Source organism: Marmota marmota, unplaced genomic scaffold, assembly GCF_001458135.2.
Source record: "Marmota marmota marmota unplaced genomic scaffold, marMar, whole genome shotgun sequence".
In the NCBI taxonomy this organism is placed as follows: domain Eukaryota; kingdom Metazoa; phylum Chordata; class Mammalia; order Rodentia; family Sciuridae; genus Marmota; species Marmota marmota.
Window position 1 is genome coordinate 1,453,390 of NW_026000022.1, and position 21,309 is coordinate 1,474,698.

Genomic DNA, 21,309 nt, shown 5'->3' on the forward strand with positions numbered 1-21,309 from the left:
GGGGGGGGGGGGTGATGAGAAGGAAAGGTGAGCCAGATATAGTCCCCACGTGCAGAGCCCCAAGGACCTACCCCTTCATCTAGGTCCCATCTCCCACAGTTTTCCCTACTTCCCAATACTCTATTCAGCTGTGACCCATGAATGGCTTAATCCTCTGATGAGCTGTGTGACCTTATTATCCAATCCCTTCCAAAAAGCACCACCTCTGAACATTGGAACCAAACCGTCAGCATGGGAACCTCTGGTACATTCCAGATCCACACCAGCCTATTTAATCGATATTCTCCTCTAGGATTAGTACCTTGTATATCCTCTGTAAGAGAGCTTTGCTTACCCTTACCCTAATGTCATGAACGTGTCCTCTTGTATTATCTTCCAATAACTTTATTTTTTCACTTTTTATATTCAGATCTATAGTCCACATGGCATTGATGGATTTTATTTTTTCCCCTGCCCTCCCTTCCTCCCTCCCTCCCTCCCTCCCTCCTTCCATCCTTCCTTCTTTCCTGGGCTGGGATTGAACTCAGGACCTCACATGGGTTAAGCATGCACGGTGCCACTGAGCTACACCCACAGCCCATGGCACTAATTTTTGTGGGTGGTGTGAGGTTGGGATCAAGTCTGATTTTTTTCCCCACCATTTATATCCACTTATTGTGCCTTACACAATTATTTCCTTTCCCCAAATGTTCTGCACTATACTTTTACCATAAACTAAATACCTACTTTACTTATGTAACCATCATTTGACTTTCTCCTTTCTTCTGTTAGTCTAGTGAATTATTCAATGGGCGCTTGAATGTTAAGATACGTTTGTATTTTGGACTAAACCCAATCTGATTGCGATGTGTAGTTTATCTTATATATTCCTGCAGGTGTTTTGTTCATGTTCTTTTGAAAAAAAAAACAATTTTTAGAGCCAAGTTTATTAATTAATTCACTGTAATGTCCTTGTCAGTTGTGTTACCAGGTTTACCTGACTCATAAAATGAGATTAGGAGTATCTTTTTAATAAAGTATTTTAGAAATTAAAATATAAGTGAGTCTAATCTAATGCAGTGACTAAACATGTATGTAGTTTGTTCTAAATGTTTGACACAGTTTTTTTTCTTCTCAGGCTTCTGCTTGTTCTTAGACTTGCAAAAGAAACCCAAGTTGGTGCGAATTTTGCATGGGAAAGTAGAGTTGGACGGTCAGCTGGGGTTCCCGTAGGTCATACAGCAGCATGCTCCTGTGTCCAGGGCTGAATTTGGTACTGCTTTTCTGTTCTGGAACCCACGATCAAGGCCCATCTGGATTTAAAAGCGAAGCTATAAGGTGAGAGGGCAAACATTCAGATAAAACACCTGATCCCCATCAAGAATCCTCAAAGCTAATTTTATCTCCAACTTTTGATCCCTACAACCACGGTTCCATAGAAAAAAAAACTCTGGATGCCCTTTGGTACCGTGTGTCTTACCCATCCCGTGTCCATGTCCCCTGTCCTACTCGCTGCTGTTCTCATTCAGGGCTAATCTGCTGTCACCCGTTGTCCATCTGGGGCATTAGCGGAACACCTAAGCTCCACTTTGTCCTCCTCCCAGCTGTTCGACATCCTGCTGAGGAGGTGACTGTGTTAGCCTCCTGCTGAGCACTGAGTGGTGGTGTTTGCTGTACAAGATGAATTGGGCTCATGGACATGGCATAAGTTCTTCTGTGACCCGGTATTTTAGTTTGTTTTTAACTTTTGTGGTTCTGGAGGCCAGGAAGTCCAAGATGGAGGGGCCAGCAGGTTTGGCGTTTGGGGCAGGTAGCTTGCTGGTGCAGCCACTCATGGTGAAAGAGCCAAGGAGCTCTCTTGAGCCTCTTTGATGAAGATGCTGATCTTATTTAGGAGGTGGAGGCTTGTGATTCAACCAATTCCTGGAGTTCCTATTTCTTCATACTATCACAATGGATACTAGCCTTCAATGAATGAATTTGGAGAGGACACCAACCTTCAGACGGCAGGACCTGGCTCTGATTTGCCTCCCGGGCTTGCTCTCTCACCTCATTCTGCCTGTGGCTTCAGGTGCATCTGCTGGCTCGCTCTGGGTGCCTCGCTCACACAGTGCTGATCTTTCTCTCTGGAGTAGACTATCCCCATCTTTCTCCTGGGCAATCTATTCTTTCATAACCAGCTCAGGCTGGATAAAATCATCCCCGCCCAGTTGGGATGCTTGGGTCTCCGTTCTGTGCCTTCTGTGTCATCAGATAGACAGTGACATTAGCTAGGCACAATGGTGCATGTCTGTAATCCCAGAGACTCAGGAGGCTGGGGGCAGGAGGACTGCAAATCCAAAGCCAGCCTCAGCAACTTAGTGAGGCCCTAAGCAATTTAGTGAGACCCTGTCTCAAAATAAAAAATTTAAAAAATGGGCTGGAGATGTGGCTCAGTGGTTAAGGTGCCCCTGAGTTCAATCCCGGGTACCAAAAAAAAAAGAAAAACAAAAAACCCCAAAAGATAGTGAGCTCTTTGTGGGCAGAGTCTAGTCATCTATGTACACCAGTAACTTTTTGTGTGCTTGTAGGTAACAGTTGCTCAGTAAACACTTGTAGATCCCAGCAGCAGGAGCAACAGTGACGAGCTGTTATTTATTTATTTTTTTTTTGAGTTCTACTTTATCCCTTTTTGGAAGCCTGAGATGGAAGAAAATGGCCAAAATGCTATGACCAGAAAGGAGACAGGAAGTCAAAGGTTTTGGAAAAATGTGTAGATACAATATCTTCCTGTTTTTCTAAGTTCGGTCCAGCTGATTAAAATCCTGGTGGGAATCCTTTTTTTTTTTTTTTTTTTTTTTAGGGTGGATTAGCAACCTTCTGGGAAGGTGGATTTCTCCAGAGAAACGCATTGGAGCCATTTAAGAATTCCAATGGAAAAAAAAAATCCTACTTACCAGGCAAATTGATAAAGATTCCTTCCCTTTCTCTTATGAATAAAAGAGTTTACACAGAAACTCTCGAAGCGATTGTGTGAGGGATTCACAAGGATCACTAAAATCTCCACTAGACCTTCACTTTCACTTTGTAAAACTGCCTACACCCTGAAAAAAAACGGCATCATACAAAAAAATGGACTTTCCGGGGCTTCCCTATGAATGGGTCCTGCTGGCTGCACACTGGGGCCATTCATTTTATTTGGCCCATTTATCGCAAGTACATTCTAAATTTGGCCTTAATTATTTTTCCTTTCACAAAAATATTTTGTGGGATCTTTTTGAACCTTGGCCACTTCCTACTTGCCCCTTCAAACAGAAGCCAGGAGTGTTATTTTTGTTCTCTTCTAATTAAAATAATTGCTTGGTTCCTTTTAACTAGATTCATGCCGTTATTAGCCTAATACGTGGATGGGTGCCACGGGGTGCTTGAGAAACAAGACGAAAAGTGATCATGGAGCTTCACATGAAAAAGGTTCTGCCGTGCCAAGGAGCATTATTTCCTTTCAGCCAGTGTTTCATAAGGGTCTTTCGTCAACCTGGCCCCCCCATACCCTTCCTAAAAGGCTTGCTCAGGGAAAGAATAGTTCTATTTTCTTTAGGAAGGTATACAGCCAGCTCCGTACAGTTTGAAGAGCGGCACTTGATGTGCTGAGTGTGGCACAAAGACCTCGGCTCTGGGTTTAATCTCTGCCCCTGCTTTGTCTTTCAGAGTAACTGCAGTCGAAGGACAAATCCCCCATGTCCCCTCTGCCAGTGGGTGCTCATCAAAGGACAGCGAAGGAAGAGAAAGTGCCTAGATGCGTGCACCCGTCAAGTGTCGTCGAGACTGCAAATGCCAAGTGTGCAAAGGACTCTTTATTTTTTTATTTTTGGGTAGCAGGAATTGAACCCAGGTGTGCTTAACCCCTGAGCCACATCCCTATTCCTTTTTAGTTTTTTATTTTGAAACAGGGTCTCGTGAAGTTGCTCAAGTCCTCTCTAAGTTGCTGAGGCTGGCCTGGAACTTGCGATCCTCCTGCCTCAGCCTCCTGAACTGCTGGGATGATAGGCATGGGTCGCCCCACCAGGCTCAAATGGCATTTTGACAAGACTTTTCTCAAAGGCGATGGGGTCTCAGGGTTGGCAAACAAGGCTCTGGGGACACCTCCGACTGTTGCCTGTTTTTAATGAAGCCTTCTTTGGAGCGCAGGCACACCAGTTGATGTATTTTCTGTGGCTGCTTGTCACCGCATCAAGGAGTTGTGACAGACCATGCAGCCTGCCAAGGCTAAACCATTTATGATCTGGCCCCTTATAGAAAACGTTTGGATGCCTGATGCCCTTCACCCCGTTCACTGTGTATCTATTAAGATTACCTCAGTGTAAGTCGAGGATCAGGGTCAGCTCTCCCTCTGGCTGCTACCTGGAGAAGGTGTGGACGTGGCAGGAACAGCGGCCTGGGGTCCACCTTTACTAACTACGTCAATACTGTACGGTTGTTGACGTTGCGGACTTCTGCTTCCACGACAACAGATGGACCCCTTTTGGTACCAGTTGGTGTTTGGGAGGAGCAAGTGAGAGAATGTGAGTCCATGTGTTTTTAAGATCATAAGCTATCTGTGGTCTAGATATTATCTGGAAAAATAACAGCATGAGTGTTATTATCTTTATTTGGCATATAAGGAAGTGAGACTTAGGTAGGATGCCCAAGACCAAGGAGTAAACCAGTAGGCGCTCTGAATGTTGTTTCTAGCCTTCAGACACTGCTATTTCCAGCACACCATAACGTATTTTATATTGTGTACTTTTTGGAGGGGGGGGTACCAGGGATTGACCTCAGGGGCACTCGACCACTGAGCCACATCCTCAGCCCCATTTTATATTTTATTTAGAGACAGGATCTCACTGAGTTGCTTAGCACCTCACTGTTGCTGAGGCTGGCTTTGAACTTGTGATCCTCCTGCCTCAGCCTCCGAGCCGCTGGGATGATAGGCATGTGCCACGGCGCCTGGCAGGTGTACTTTCTATGGCTTTAAAATGTCCAGTCCTGGCTTAGACATTTAGATCAGAGGTAGAGTACCTGCCCATCATGTGTGAGGACATGGGTTTCATCCTGGCACTGAGGATTAAAAAAAAAAGAAATAAAAAAAGGTCCAATCCTTTAGTTAATTTCTTTGTTATCATTCAACATTATTTAAGAGCTGGAAAAAGCAGGACTTTGCAGAGATGGTGATGAATGGGTAAAGAAGAGATGGAGCTGGGTGGGGTGGTGCATGCCTGTGATCCCAGGAATTCAGGAGGCTGAGGCAGGAGGGTTGTGAGTTTAAAGCCAGCCTCAGCAATTTAGTGAGGCTCTAAGCAACTCAGGGAGACCCTGTCTCAAATAAAAAATAAAAAAGGGCTGAGGATGTGGCTCAGGGATTAAGCACCTCTGGGTTTAATTCCCAGTGCCCTCCCCCAAAAAAGGTTGGAAGATTTTTCAAATCATTTTGTTTGTTGTGGCTGAAATCCTCCTCCTGGTTTTCTCTGTGTTGCCCAAGGGGATGGCCTTTCTTGTGGTGTGGAGTAAGAGAGAAGAGGTGAGATGGAAGGGGGGAGACCCATCCTGCTTGCAGTAGTTTGGATCCTGAATGTCCTCTACAGGCTCATGTGCTGAAGGCTTGGTGTCCAGTGTGACATTATTCGTAAAAGCTTTAAGAGATACCACCAAGTTGGAGGTCTTCAAGTCACTGGGGATGAGCATTTGAGGGGGATATCGGGACCCCGGCCTCTTCTTCTCTCTTTCTTTCATCACAGTCATGAAGTGAACAGTTTTGTTCTGCCGTGCACGCTTAGCATGCTGGGTTGCCTCGCCACAAAACTAAAAGCAATGAAATTGACCACTCATAGACCGACATGTCCAAAACTGAACCAAAATGAACCTTTCCTATTTTTAAGTTGATTATCTCAGGCGTTTTGTCATAGTAATTGAAAATTGACTAACATACTGTCATATTACAAAATGTTGCTAGACGCCTTGTTTTATTTTTTTGTGCATGAGTGCCCAAGTTCATGTGTATGTACCTGCCATGAGAGGCAAGAGTGATACTGAAATGTGGATAGCACATTGTACCAGCAAGTAAATGATGGAGACAATCTAGGTGTAGGAAATTTAATAATTATGATTTTTACATAAAGTTGAAGGGAGTTCATGTGAAAAATGATTCAATATGAATTGTCCAGCTAAATAATATCAATTAAACATGGCTGTGCTAGAAGTGGCCTTATTTAACTATGCTATTAAATACAGTCTTTATTCAGATTATATTCGCTCAATAACATGTAATTTTTGAGATGATGATGATGATCACATGTGCTTAGAGTAAACATCTACCACCAAAGTACGGAACTTGCCTTGTCAAAGAAATGTAAATTCTTAAATGTCTCCGTTTTTGATATTCGCCCTTTGAACAAGAGAAGTTTGCCAACATCTTCTTCATATTCAATGTGTTTGGATACTTGTTCTTTTCAGATTTATCCCAGAACCTAAGAGTCATATGATTGTCTGAAACAAAAGTGCCAGTGGAGTTGCCTATGAGAAAGCCAACCTTCCAGAATCTTCCATTGTACAAGAGTCACCATCAGAGATGACCTCTGAGAGGTACTGTAGAGAGTCCTGCCCTATTCCCCCTGCCTACCCTGACACAGGCAGCCATAGCCTTGCAGACTGAACTCGAAGGTGGTATTAACCCATTCTGTGATTTCCCATGAAGTCGCATTACTCCGAGTTATCCCTAGGATCCAGGACACTGCTCTTTTAAAAAACGTAATTTGTTTCAGCACATTAAAAAGCATTTTCATGTCAGGACTTGGGGTTGCTGCAGATAACACTTTTCATCTGTGAGGAACTTGCAGACATTAATTTATTTAGCTTTCTTAAAACAGGAAACTTTTTTTTTTCATTAGCTACAGGATACATTTCTTTTTCTGATTCTATTCATTTAGTAGATGTTCTACTATAAAATCATCTCTATGTTAGGACTGTTTCACAGAGGGGGAAATAAATCTTTTAATGCCGTATAAAATCCCACTGCGATAGATGATCATTTCCTCAGCACGTAAATTTCTCTTTTCATGATTAAGCAATATTCTGGGAAAAAAAAGTTAAAGCTTCTTGAAAGCTGTAGGAATTGTTGCTGTATTGCAGCTGCTACTGTCATTCTTAGGGTGTGCCCTGTTTTTAATGGGTTACCCATGGTACTTTCTGGGTTCCCCAGAAAACAGAGGTTAAAGAAAGCCTCACAGGCTTCCTATTTAGTGGAGAGTTCAATCTCAGAGCAGAAGGAGTGTGGGAGAAGGAACGTGTGGCTGAAAGGAGAGGGGCAGATACAGGGTGTGCGGCTGGTGTGGCCATCCTTGGGAAGGAAGCATAATTTCTAGTTAGATTTCTGTTACTGTAACAAATGCCTGGGATACTTAACTTAAAATGAGAAAAAGGTTTATTTGGTTCACGGTGTTGGAGATGTCAGTTCATGATCGCTTCACCCTGTTACTTTTGGGCCGGTGATGGGGTAACACATCTGGCAGGAATAGGTTGACCTCATGGCTGGGAAACAAAGGAAGAGGAAGAAGAAGCGACTGGATCTTGTTATTTCCTTCAAGTGCATGCCTGTTCATGACCTAAAGACCTGCATCTAGGCTCCGTCTCCTAAGGGTTCCACCAGGTCCCAATAGCACCAGCCTTAGAATCAACCTTTATATAAATATCCTCCCCACCACATATATGTATTTTTTTTTCTTTTGGTATCAAAGGTTGAACCCAAGGGCCTTTAACCACTGAACCACATCCCCAGCCCTTTTTACTTTTTATTTTGAGACAGGGTCTCATTAGACTAAACCTTGGCTTTCCGGGAAATGTCTGCATTTGATCTCTGGGACCTGTAAATGGTACCTTATGTGGTGTCGACTGCAGATGTGATCAAGGAGTTTGAGATCAGGAGATTACCCTGGATTTTTCAGGTGGCTGCTAAATCCCACTACCAGTGTCCTTATGAGAAAGAGACAAAGGCATATTTGACATACAGAAGAGGAGGGACCCGTGTGATCAAGGAGACAGAGGTCGGGGTGTTGTGGTCCTAAGCCCAGGACTGTGGTAGCCACCAGCAGCAGAGGAGGCAAAGGAGGAATTCTCCCTGGAGCCTCTTGAGGCAGCACGGCCCTGCAGATACCCCGATAGCAGCCTAGCGACACCGATTTCAGACTTTGGAGCCTTCAGCACTGTAAGATAATTCACTTCTGTTGTTTTCAAGCCACAGGTTTGTGGTGATTTGTTACAGCAACTATAGGAAACAGATACAGAGATCATCTTCCCTGAGCATGAACTATGAAGTCTCAGGATAGACTGATTGGGTGGAGGGAGAGGGAAGAAAGGAAAAGAATCTGCCAGTTCTGACCCAAACCGTTGGCAAACAGTTTTTCTTGTGTGACATGAATATTCCTTCATTTTTTCCTCTTATCTCCAGATTGAGTATGACTGGGCTCCAAGCTTTGCTGGGGTATCTCTTGCTTCAGGGGTAACAAAATCCTAGAGTGGGATGAGCCAGGGCAGTCAAGGGGCCCAAGGAGAGAGTCTATGGGCTCATGTCCTGGGAAGTCTCCTGTGGTCTGCTGGATCAAAATAAGTGGCCAGTGGCCGAGTGCAGTGTGGCCACATTGGCATCCACGAGGAGGCTGTGTAAGGGTGGGGGCTTGAATTCCAGACCATGGTCTCTTTAGTCTTTACCACATTTCCACCTGCAGATGTGAGCTGGTGTCCTTACCAGGTGCTTGCTCCCCAGACTTGGAAGCTTCTAGCTGTTGGAGTTTGCTGCCCCTCGGGGCTGCACATCAGTCTTCAGATGCAGGAACTAAAGTCTCTTTCTTGACTTGAGTGTAACCCCACCTTCTCGTAGCCTCCTGTGATGGGCAGTAGTTTTACTTCTTGATGCACTTCAAATGAGGCTCAGTGTCACACATACAGGTGCACTCCATATATCCAAAGAGTTTTTAATATTTTTTTTCCTACCAGGCAAAACCCTCCATTCCTTTAACTTGGAGGAGAACTTTTCATGGTTAGCGATGACCCCACCAACCCCCCTTCCTCTGAACAAACTTCCATTTTTGTCTCCCTCCTACTTTATGGGGCAGCTTAAAGAATACACCAGAATTTCAGGTGTGATCTGCTCAACCTGCAAGACTCAGGTTTCACTAATGTAACCAGAGATTGGTTTAATTTAATTTAACTTTTTGGCAAACACATCATTTTTAGTTGTACTACTCTAATTGTTGGTTAAAGTGCTCTCTTCTTAAATTTGGGAACAGATGGGCTTTATGGAAGCACAAGGTCTCGTTTGGTTTTGTATTGAGGATTGAATCCAGGGGTGCTTTATCTCTGAACCACATCCCCAGCCCTTTTAATTTTTTGATTTTGAGATAAATAAGTTGCTCACTAAGTTGCTGTACCTGTGATCCTCCTGTGTCAGCCTCCAAAGTCACTGAGGTTATAGGTGTGTGCACCCACGCCTGGCTGGATGGTCTTACAGCCACCTGGAGAGCCTGACAAAGAGAATCTACTTACAAATAGTATCACTGTAGGTTAAAATCAAAATGCTACCCCACATCAATGCATATAAATATTCCCTTAGTTTTATTCTAGGTGGAGGTCACTTGGTGATTCCTACAGGCTGGCACCAACCAGCCCTGCAAGGTCAGGAGCATTCTCACTAGACTTCTTCCCCTGCTACCTCCTTCCACCCCCCAAATAATTATGGGGCACCTACAAGAGGAAATATCCAGGGGTAGAAATCTCTTTCATCACACCTCCAGTTGGAAGCACTGATTTGGATTCTATTCCTGGTTGAATCAAGTATCCACAATCTTCTGTGAGAAGAGGAACCATTGCCATACTGAAAAGGGCTCATGTAGGTAGGCACTGTCCATCTGATATCCTCTGTGCCAGTCAGTTTTCTGTTACTGTGACAAAATACCCGAGAAAAACAACTTAGAGGAGGAAAGATTTGGCTCACGGTTTCAGAGGTTTCAGTCTATAGTTGGCTGGATCCATTGCTTTGGGCTTGTGGTGAGGCAGAACAGCATGGAAGAGGGGATGGTGGAGCAAAGCTGTCCACCTCATGGCAGGAGAAAGAGTGAGAGAGAGAGAGAGAGAGAGGGAGAAAGAGGGAGAGAAGGGGTTCAAGGACAAAATATATGCTTCAAAGTCCTGCCCCTAGTGCCCCTACTTTCTTCAGCTGGGCTGCATCATCTAACAGCCCATCCAACTGTGCACTCATCAGTGGATTAATCTATTGATGAGGTCAGAGCCCAATCACTTTCCCAAAGCCCCACCTCTGAACATTGCTGCATTGGGGAGCCGAGCCTTCAACGCATGAGCCTTTAGGGAACAATCCAGACCCAAACCATAACATCTTCTTTGTTCTTCATAGCAACCCTGCAAGTCGGGTTCTCATTTTACAGAAGAGGAACTTGAGGATCATTTCCAAGCAATTTTTCCTAGGTCACGGGATTCCAGACCCCATGTTCAGACTCAGGTGTATCAAGTGGTATCCAAATTCAACATGGAGCTAGGGAGAGGAGAGCAACCCTTGGGTCTCTGCAGGTGGACTGAGCCAGAGTTGACCCTCTGGGCCCCCTGAAGGAGCTGAGTATCACAGTGTTGGTCCAGAAAGACTGAGCTGACAGTCTGTCTCTGCGACTGGGCCTCCTGGAGTCCAGTGTGTTTAGGAAGCAAGGTCCTGTGCATTCTGTCCCAGCCTCTGCTGTGCACGACTGTGGGAGTTTTGTTGGCTTAACATCTATTCACCAGGCATTTCTCTTAGGCCAAACCAGGCTAGGGATGGAAAAACAGAGGCCCATGGGGTAGGTCATGCAGCCCATGAGGGAGTTGAATTAGAGGCCTTGGAGTCTGAGCCTTGTGGTGGACACCCGGCATGAGGACTTCCTCTGGGCTGTCTGCCCAGACTGAGGGGTTCTGGAGTCCATGAGGTGGGATAATATTTTCTTAAACACTTTCCAACTTTCAATATCCCAGTTTTCTTTTTTACCTTTAGTTCATTCAAGCAGCTAAGTCAGGGCCTTCTTGTGGCTTCTGGGGAGGAAAGTGACAGCGAAAACAGTTTTCTGATGGAGGCAGATTCTTTAGGATGACCCCTCAATGTCCTCTCTCGTCTGCTGTCAGTCATTCGCCTGCTGTGGAAAGTACAAAGCTACAAACTCACCTTCGGGACTCTCTGCATCCTGGGGTACTTGGATGCCTCCAGTGCTGGCCTGCAAGATGGAAGCCTGGGTCTCCTGTAGCTGCTTCCGTCAGTTCTGGCTCCTTCCTGCTTACAAGCATGTGATCCTCAGGGCACAGCTGCCGTTGCTAAGCTGTAGCCAGGTTGCAAGCAGAGACAGCCTGGTTCCTTGACTGCATCTTAGAGCACTGGGCAGACATTTTTTATGGGGAGACTTGAGAGCATGTCAAGTCTGTGGGGAGGTGAGGGGTCATGATGGGCAGGCATCTAGAGAGAAGGAGACCTGTCCTTGCTCTCCAGACCCTGGGCAAAGGTCAGCAGGGCAGAACGAGAGCCTGTGCAAAGTTGTTTGGGTGACCTGGTGTCTGTGGCTCAGGTGGAGGCATGGAGTGACATCTCAGAGGTTGTCCGAATAGACACATGCCACTTAGCAATGACATTTCTCCCTTATTGAGTCTTGAACTGAGGAATCCCCAGAATTTAGCCAGATGCCATGGTGCACACTGTAATCCAGCTACTCAGGAGGCTGAGGCAGGAGGATCACAAGCTCCAGGCTGGTCTGAACAACTTGGGTTCAAGCTTTAATACTCTCTCTCTCTCTCTCTCTCTCTCTCTCTCTCACACACACACACACACACACACACACACACACACACCCCTACAACTTAGCCAGGACTTGGGGAAGGGAAAACCTTGGGATGAAGTTTCTGCTACCCTTGAAGAATGAGATTTTAAAGTTGCAAGTGAATTTTAAAAAGTGTGTTTTTCGAATGCTCCAGTTGGGCACAGAGATGTATACCCGTCACAGACCAAGATGAGTTGAATTCTGTAAGTACTCTCTGAAAGCTTCCTGTGGCGGGTTCACTCTGGGGGGTTGGGGGTTGCTGTCTTTCACTCTTTCGTGGGGTCCCAGGGCAACGTAGAGACCATCAGAGACCAGGGAAGGGCAGGGCTGCTGGAGTCCACAGGTCTGGGGTCTCGGGCTGACTTCTGGTGCCGGCCCTTTATTCTCTCCAACAACCAGTGAAGTGCCTGTCCATCCTGAGATGCTTCCATACTGCAGGTGGATTTAGGGCAGAGATGTGGGAAGAAAGGGGAGGCAGAGAAAAAAAAATTCTTGCCTTTCTCTATCAGTTATGGAAGTGTTACAGCTGAGGTGGAGGGGGAAAACTGGGTAAATTGGTCTTGGTTTTGGAGATGTAACTAAGCCAGATCATTTCATGCCTTCTTTTGAGCCCACAATTTCTGATTTTCCATTCCATTCATTGGAGCAGCCAGAGAGTGGTAATGTGGTCCTTTCAGAGTCCGCCAGAGTGCTTCTTTAGCACCTAGTAACCACATGGTCCTGGGCAAGTCACGGCATGTCTGTCCACATCATCTGTGAGATGGAGGGCATAACAGAACCTACCTCACAGGGTGGTGTGAGAGGTCCTCCCCAGAACAGAACATGCTGGGCATGGGGCAGCTGATGGGTTAGGGAAGTGGGCCCTAGCTGGTTTGCCAGCATCACCCAAGGCAGGCTCCCTCACCAATACCCTTGCTCCCTAGGTGACAGTGGGTGGCGCTCAGCATCACCATGATGACGATGTAGCTAGAAGCATGTCAGATTTTGCACAGGGGCAGCCACAACAAGCCCTCTTTCATAGTTGTATCCAGATGACCTTGAAATCCAATAGCCTCACTTTTTGCATCCAGTTTGAAAGGAGGATGCAGGCTCCGATTCTCTCCCCTAACATTTCCTTGAAAGTTCATTCTTCATTGCTGCCCCCCCCCCAAAGGGAACCCTCCATCCATCCATCCCCACTGAGCCTTCCAAAAATGGGTGAACTGATGGGGATCAGGAAGTCCAGTAAAGTTGGAAGCAAACTTTCAAGGCAAAATGCTGAAGGTCCTTGTTTCCTTTGCTTAGTTCTAGTGGTTTGCAGAGTGCTGATGTGGCTGGTCCCAGCAGCCAATCCCACCCCACAAAGGACTCGGGGTGGAGACTCTTTGGTACGCGGCTGGGAAACAGAGTTGCGCGCTGTGTACTTATCTGATTAAACTGTCTGTTGTTTTAAATCTATTGCCACAGTAACTTTTTCTTCTGATAGACCTTCAGTGACACAAATAACACATTAAAAGTTACATCTAGCCAGTCACGGCCGCGTACCCCTGTAATTCCAGCAGTTTGGGAGGCCGAAGCAGGAGGATTGTGAGTTCAAAGTCAGCCTCAGCATCTTAGCGAGGCTCTAAGCAACTCAGGGAGACCCCGTCTCAAATAAAAAACAAAAAAGGGCTGGGGATGTGGCTCAGTGGTTAAGCACACCTGGGTTCAATTCCCACTACCCCCATACCCCAAATACATCTCTATCAGTGACTTCTTGCATTGTGTTGATGGCACGTGTGTGTGAGCACGGAGGCACGTGCACTTGTGTGACCCTTGTATGATCAATATGTATTCGATACTTGTGACAGCTGCAACTTTAAAAAAAAACAAGAGGGGATGAATATTTCACTGACCATGAAAACAAACAAACAAACAAACAACAACAACAACAAACCAATCCAGTCCAGTTACTAAATAAACACAAGACACAGAAATTACATCCAAATGAAGAGGTACAAGGATACATTTTCTTTGCCTGTGCTACATACTGTCGTGGGTGCTTTGGCAGGGACTTCTAAAGCCACTTCCTTCCCATTTCTGCTTTCCAGCAGGGCCCAGGGAGCAGGATGGCTAATGTCCCCTCCTTTGCCTGCTGCTCTCATTACCACCTTCATTAATCTTTGAGTTCTTTGCCCCCACTTTACCAAAAGAATAATGCTTCCCCCAGAATTACACAGAAATCAATGGCAAAGTTAATTGAAACCTGGATCTCTTCGTGTTTTTCTCTTTCTTAAGCGATTGCTTGGTTTCTGAAAAGTGAGGTCTGACTCAAAGGGCGGCTTTCACGGAGGGTGAGTGAATTGGTCAGGGAGAGAAAGTAGAGGTGGATCATTTTCCAAGTGACTGAAAGACAGTGTTTACATTTAGGATTTCATTTCCTTTCAAGTTTGACACTGGGGTTGAAGGAATGTCAGTAGATGGGAAGAATGACCAGGGCATTTCTATGGCACAGCTCGCTGCTCTATTGTCCCCTCCAAGGCCCGGCAGGACTCTGAAGGGGATGGGACTGGCCCCTTCCTCCCAGGGGGCCAGAGAGCACAGGAGGGAAGAGAGAAAGGGTGGAGGGGACTCGAGGAGCCCTAGATAATGGCCAGCGACCTGTTCTAAGGATGTAGCCTCTTTGGAGAATGGGGTATTCCTGCTGTAGACAGTTGGGCCTTTCATCTGGCTTCATTTTAACAATACAGTTTACATTTATGGCCACTTATTAAGAGCGAAGAGAACTCTATTTCCCTGGAATCTTGCCGCATGCGCTGAGGCCAATGAGAAAGACTTGTGTATGTTGACTATATAGAGAAGATACTGAGGGGACTGTCTGAGACAACCCAAGCAGCAGAGAAGCGGGGGGAGCCATCTTCAGGCTTTTAGGGAAGAGAAAGGGGGTTGATGGGGCCAGAGTCTTACCTCCATGTTGCCTCTGACGGGGTCGTTGGCAGGGTTCCTCTTCAGCGGATCGGGACCCGTAGAGATCCCCTAGTACAGTCACCTTGCTGAATGCCCATCTGTCCCTGGGAGGGACCATACACGGCTGGTTCCAACCCTCGTTGGCATCTGCAGCTTCCAAAATGTTCAGACAAAGGATCCAAAAGGCATCTGGTCAAGCTTTGCAAGAAGAGAACCTTATTCCCTGGTTCCCGAGGCCCCGAAGTCAGGGATTTGATTATGCTTATCAGGATCTCAGCTTCCACCCCTCCAAATGCGATTAGTTTTGTAATTAGTTAATGTCATTACCTGTCATCAAATCCAGACAACGCTGGTCTCCTGAACCTCCCTGTGGCAGGAAATCCCGCAACCTGACATCTTTCCACTGCCGAACACAGTTTCTTGAATGATCCTGGCAACTGCCCCTTCATCCATGGACCACAGGCCTAAAAAGTTAGAGGAAAGATGCATTTCTTGTACTTTTTTTAAAGGCGGTTTAAAATACTTTAGTTCCCACACTGTTCTTCATCCAACGAAAGCATAAATAGAATCTTTTCAGCAAACTTTGCACTGCACTCTATTTTCCTTCTTATATATCTTGGCTATATTGCTCTGGGCAGAATAGCCCAATTAAGAACCAGTTTATGGTAGGGAAACACCCAGTGAAGGAGTATTTTTAATTTATAAAAAAAAAAATGCTGAGTATCTTTTATTACTTGTTACTGTTAAATACCGGGCCAGCAGTTATTTTCTTTTTCCTAATATTTCGTTTTTCAGCACATATTCTTTGCAAACCTGTCGTGTGAGGGCATTTGGGATACTCAGGGTCCAGGGTTTTAAGACTAAATTCTGTCCTCCAAGAAGTAATAGGGCCGGGCGCAGTAGCACACTCCTATAATCCCAGCAGTTCAACAACTTAGTGAGGTCCTGAAGCAACTTAGTGAGACCCTGTCTCAAAATAAAAATAAATAAGAAATAAAGGAGGCTGGGGATGTGACTCAGTGGTTAAGTGCCCCTGGGTTCAATTTCCAGTACCAAAATAAATAAATAAATAAAAAACAAAAACCAAAAAAAAGCTGGTAGGGGAAGATAGACAACCAGAAATGAGTATTTACAAGTTTTACAAGTAATTCACAGTATGTGGGCTGAGAAGTGTCCATTGGCCCCTCCAGATCCCCTCTCTACCCTTTTCTACCCTGCTTTATGAAGAACTCTGGGGCCATGGGCCATTAAAGATGGTGACAATGGCTTCCTTTCGCTCAGGTTCTGCCAGGTAAGGAGCCAGGCTGAAGAGCAGGACAGTGAGCTCAGGATACTGACATCCTAGTCCCTTTCTGATGGCCTCAGGTTGACAAGACTGTTTTTTTGTTGGGAGGAGATCAGTCTTCTTCCATGGAGGGACTCGGTCCTCCTCAATGTAGAAACCTACCTTCCCTAGTGGGGAAAGCCAGCCCTCCCCAGAAGTGGGAATCCACCCTCCTCAAGAGTGGGAACCAGCCTTCCCTCACAGGGAGACCACCGTCCCCAGCCAAGTGGATTGAGAAGTGCTCACCACAGTACTTGCCTTCTGAACTTGGACTGCCCTCTGACAACTGACCCTTTTCTTGCCTCTCCCCAGTTACCCATTTGAACGGGCCACCTGTTTCCCACTGTGACCCTGACCACTACCCTGGGTTAGAGGGTGATGCGTGCTATGGAAAACCTCCTTATTGCCATCTCTGAGTTTATCAGTAATATGGTCCATTGTTGCCAGTACCCTTTTGGTCAGATGTCACCTGGCATTGGGCTGCATTGCTGTGTCTTACTCACTGCCACACGATTCATCATCATGATACATTACAGAACATGATAGAGCATTATGTGCTCCCGGAAGGCAGGGACGGTGCTCGGCAACGCTTGGCTAATTCTCAGCTCCTCTTGTGGTTGAGGGGGAGACATTAACCTACTTGTTCATAGCCACGTTCAGCAAGCTCCCAACAGAGTGCAGGCTGATGTTCCAGGACCTTGGTTTGCTCCTGCAGCCCAGCCGTCCGGCCCTTGCTACATACACGTGCGCTCCTGGCCCACCGTATGCTTTTATTCCCCTGTGAGGACAGATGATGCAGTTCAGTGTTCTCTTCTCTGAACCCACCCTTGGCTGGTTCCATCCTTTTGAGGAAGGGGAGACTTGTTTTTAGCTTTGTGAAGACCATGTTTATATATGGCCAGGCTGTCTCTTTTGTTTTCTAAGGACCTTTTGTAGATTCTTGGACTTTTCACCTGCCCAGTTCCCACTGGCCTGAGCTGTCTTTGTAAGACAAACCAAGTATTTCTTTTTCTGTATTAAAGCTTATTGCTAGTTTTGGGGAATAAATCTGTACTCAGAGATATGCAGTTCTTGATATCTCCTAATTTGAAAATAGGCTGCAAGGATTGGGGTGGTCTGGAGTGTGCCCCAGTGTGTGTGTGTGTGTACACACACACACACACACACGCACACAGTCTTACCAATTTCCTTCTGGAAGCCCAGATGGAGGCCATCCGGTCTAGGGGCTTTGTTCCTCTCCTCAAGTTTTTTAGGTTACCCCCTGACTTCCCCCCGAGAGAATTCAGTCTGTGTTAAGGCCACACCAGGGCTTCCTGTGTAAAGAGCCCTTGAAACATGAAATTCCTCACTTCTCTTGATGATAACAGTGAGGCAGAAAGAAAGAAAGGAAAAATAACAGCATGGTTACCTGATGGTACTTATTAGTCCGCTGCCCTCAGAAACAGGGCTGAGAGCTTCATGTGGATTTGAGTTATACTCTGGGGGAATTTGTCGGCAAAGCTACTGGAGCGGACACCATTCATGTGTATGGGGTGTTTTATCCGTCAGAGATGAAATAAGGACACAATTCTTCATTTCATAATGCACTCGAGAATCATTCCATGTAAGTTCAGGTTTAAAACTTTCAATTTACAGCAGCCCATTTAAAAAAAAAAAGAAGAAGAAGAAAGAAAAAAAAAAGAAGAAGAAAACACACCCGTCTAGCTAAAAAATATCCTCAGGAAACCAGCCTGGAAGAAAGTGAGGGTAGAACATGAATGAGCTATTTAGCTTTTCTTGGAAAATGGCATAATTCTCGGAGGAATGAAAGGCCAAGCATTCCCCAGATTTTTGTCAGACACATACGCCAGTCCACAAAGTGCTGGAACCCCAAACAGAGGACCTGGCTTGGTTTCAGTTTCAGTCATTCAGGTGTTTGTGGCATAGAATAAACACCACCCAGAAGGCAATATCGTGAGTTACCAGAAGTCCCAGTGCATCATATAATTCTAGGCCACATTTTCAGCTCTTCTACGGAGGGTTAGTAAGTTAGCCATTCAGTTCACTCAAGCAGAGTGATTGACCTTTTAAAAAAAAAATCTTAAATCCACCAATGTTTGGGAATGATCTTCTGAATTAATTTGTTTTTCTAGGGTCATGTAGACCCTACTTGAATCTACTGAGACCTCTGTCATAGTAACTTAACAGCATGTTGGTTGAGTGGGTATGACTTGAGGGTCTTAGATGATAGAAGCTACCAGAATCCACCAACATGATGCCTTCGACTTTTGGGGAGCTTGCAGTCAAATCAATGAGATAAATTACTAAAGGAACAATCAAGGGATTGCATGAGACATTGTATAAAAATGTATGCAGTTATGGGACAGGTTATGGGAGCGAGATTGGACTCGTAGGTAAGGGAGAATTTCATATAACCTGGAGGACTTTGATTATGTTGAGGAAGAGAGGGGGCTCACCAGGCTGGAAACTGACAAGAAAAACAGTACTGGTTGCCATGTATTGATTCTTAAAATAATTAAGAACTTGACAGGCATTAATGAATGTCATTCTAATCACAATTATACGATGGAGGAATGTTAGCTCCCATTTCAGAGGTGAGCAAATTGAGTCTTGCAAATGTTAAGTAACTTGCTTCTGATCACAGAAGCCTCTAAGCTGGGATTGTCTTGGGGACAAGAAAGAAGTCTGTCTATTTCCTTCACCGCAAATGAGAATGGCAGACAGTCTGGTCGATTGCTTTTTGCATGTTCTTCTTACTCAGTGATTGAAGCACTGAATGGGAGAATTTAGATGCGGAAACATTTACGTATGTGACTCTGTTCTCAGCCTCGGAGGCGAGAGAGGAAGGGAAGGGTGGAGAATATTGGGGACCCAACAGTCCAGGTGGCTGCATCGGTTCTGACACCCTTAAGTTGCCTTGCCCCCTCTGCAGCACAAACCGTGCAGTGGAGTAGGGGAGCCTGGGTAGGAGGTCTTCCCCATGCAAATGAGGATGGAATCTGCATGCCACTCTGTTACCCCAGGACCACATGGCAGATGGCTCATTCCCTGTTCGCACCCCTGGTCCATCTTTCCTTTCTTCCTGGGCATGTAGTTTTCCCAACCTCCCTTGAAGGTTGTGAGATTAACTTATGACCTGAGAAACATGACCACAGGTGAAATGTGCCGCTTCTGCAACCTCTTCAATGGAAACTGCTCTTCCTGGGCTCACTCTTTCTTCCTCCCTGTGGTCATCACACTGGATGTGCTGATGACCACATTTCACCAAATGGAGGATCAGAGCCCCTGCAGGACAGAGGAGCGACCCCAAGGAAAGGGCACCTCTCCAGGCAAGGTGTCAGCTCTGCGATACTCTGCAAAAGGGAATTCAATCCCATCCTAGGGGCCACCGAATTTTGAGATCTGGTTAATGTAAGAGCCCGAGTTTGACCTTGAATAGTGCAGAACACTTCCAGGTTGGGCAGTAGAGCACTGACTTCGATGCAGTCTTTTGCTGTCCTTCCTTCATTCCTTCTGAGCACAGACTCTGAACCAGGCGACAGGCTAACAGCTGGTGATAGTAAACAAAAGCCATGTTCTTACTCTCCTGGAACTTAGGAGAGAAAGACAAAAACAAATAGAGGTAAAATTAAAGGCTGATTGACTAGAATACGTGTTGTGAAGAACAAAAACTTAGGGGTAAGATAGAGATGAATGGTGGGAGAAGGCCACTTTGGTGGTCAGGAGAAGCATCCATGAGCAACCCTAATTAAAAAGAAGAAACCAGACTTGAAAGGAGTAGGACATGCTATCCTAAACCCAGAGGAGCATGTGCAAAGGGCCTGAGGCAAGAAGGAATTCTTTGGCACAAGGAATTAAGACAGGAATGAAGAGGAGAAAGAGGCACCTCAGGAGGTTGGAGGTACTCAGGTCTTGTTCTTTGATAGTCTGGAAGCTATTGAACAGCTTTGTGGTAGGAACAGTGTACAGGGAGGGATAATTCACTTGATTGTTTTAAGATAACTTTTCCTGATTTGTGGAGAAAGGGTTGAAACCAAATAAGTGTCCACACTACTATGTCCACAGATCATGGAGACTGGAAAAGGCCATCTAAGACAAATCACAGAAGAATTTCTTTTAAGCACATAATTAATATTTGAATATAGTTTAATTAAGAAAAAGAGTGGAAGTCGGTTTTGTTAAGAGTTACATCAGAAAAAGGGTTTCTGAAGCACTCTGCTGTCCGGGTTCCAAACGGGCTGGGGACTGGTTAGCTCAGTGCTGCTGTCAACCTGTCAACACGTGTACTTCTGGTGGGCGGTGAGGTTGCTGAAAAGGTTTCCCCAGAGCAGCCCAGCACCGCCCTTGCTGGGGCTCGCAAAGAGTTGCCATGGGGATTAGAAAGCCTCCCAGGGGCCTGGCCTTTGGAATTTCTACTCCTGATTTAGAGGAGGTAAAGGGGGAAGTGGAAAAAGGCTCATTTGAATGGAACATTTAAATATAATCTGAATATGTATTCAACAATAACATATTTAATTAAATATAATTAAGTTAAAAATTTTAATTGTAAATGAAACCTTCCCAGATCACTAAAGCCACCCATTTTTCTTAAGTAAGTGATGTCAACTTTTAGTTTCTGGGGACTGAACCCAGGACCTGGCACATGTGCTCTTTCACTGAGCCACGCCCCCTGCCCCCCAATATTGACTTCTGTGAAGATCATACCTCTGTAAGGGCCATGTCCTGTCAATTTTCAACATGACTATTGACAAAGAAGGAAAGGATTCAGCTTCTAGATTTGCAGTTCAATGCAATCAGTTTTGGGGTTTTCTTTCTAAAAATTTAACACTGTCTTCAGAAATAGGAAATTGTTTTATTTATTTATTTATATATAAATATATATGTATATATATATATATATATATATATATATTTTTTTTTTTTGTGCCAGGTAAGTGACATCAGGGTCTGAAGCGAACAAAGTGTCCTATGTTTTGAGATTGGCTTTTGTTGGCTTGGGGTTTTGCATATCTAGGAAATCTAAGAAAAGAGGTCCACCTTTCAGCCTCTGCACATCAGGAAGTGGTTAGCAGCCCTAGTCTCGCCTTACAGACCTGCTCAGGAGGAAAAAAAAAAAAAACCTTCTTTTCTCCTCCCTCGCCCCTCCCGCCTTTCCATCTCCAAACCGAAGGCTTCTTGGAGGGACTCTGCCCAGGATCTGGGGATGCTTCATCGCCCCCGGAGAATAGC

The 21,309-nt window shown here is 45.4% G+C and overlaps 1 long non-coding RNA gene across 5 annotated transcripts in view; it reads left to right on the plus strand.

The window, feature by feature from the left end:
* LOC125618909 overlaps positions 1-21,309 on the plus strand; it is a 108,794-nt gene that overhangs the window by 39,618 nt on the left and 47,867 nt on the right. For 4 of the 5 annotated variants that reach the window (XR_007350283.1, XR_007350284.1, XR_007350285.1 and 1 more), the window contains exons 2-4: positions 1,118-1,317; positions 3,667-4,520; positions 6,448-6,576. This is a non-coding gene — a long non-coding RNA (uncharacterized LOC125618909). Of the gene's footprint in view, positions 1-1,117; positions 1,318-1,508; positions 1,704-3,666; positions 4,521-6,447; positions 6,577-21,309 lie in introns of all 5 variants that reach the window. The other variant, XR_007350282.1, reaches the window with a different exon arrangement.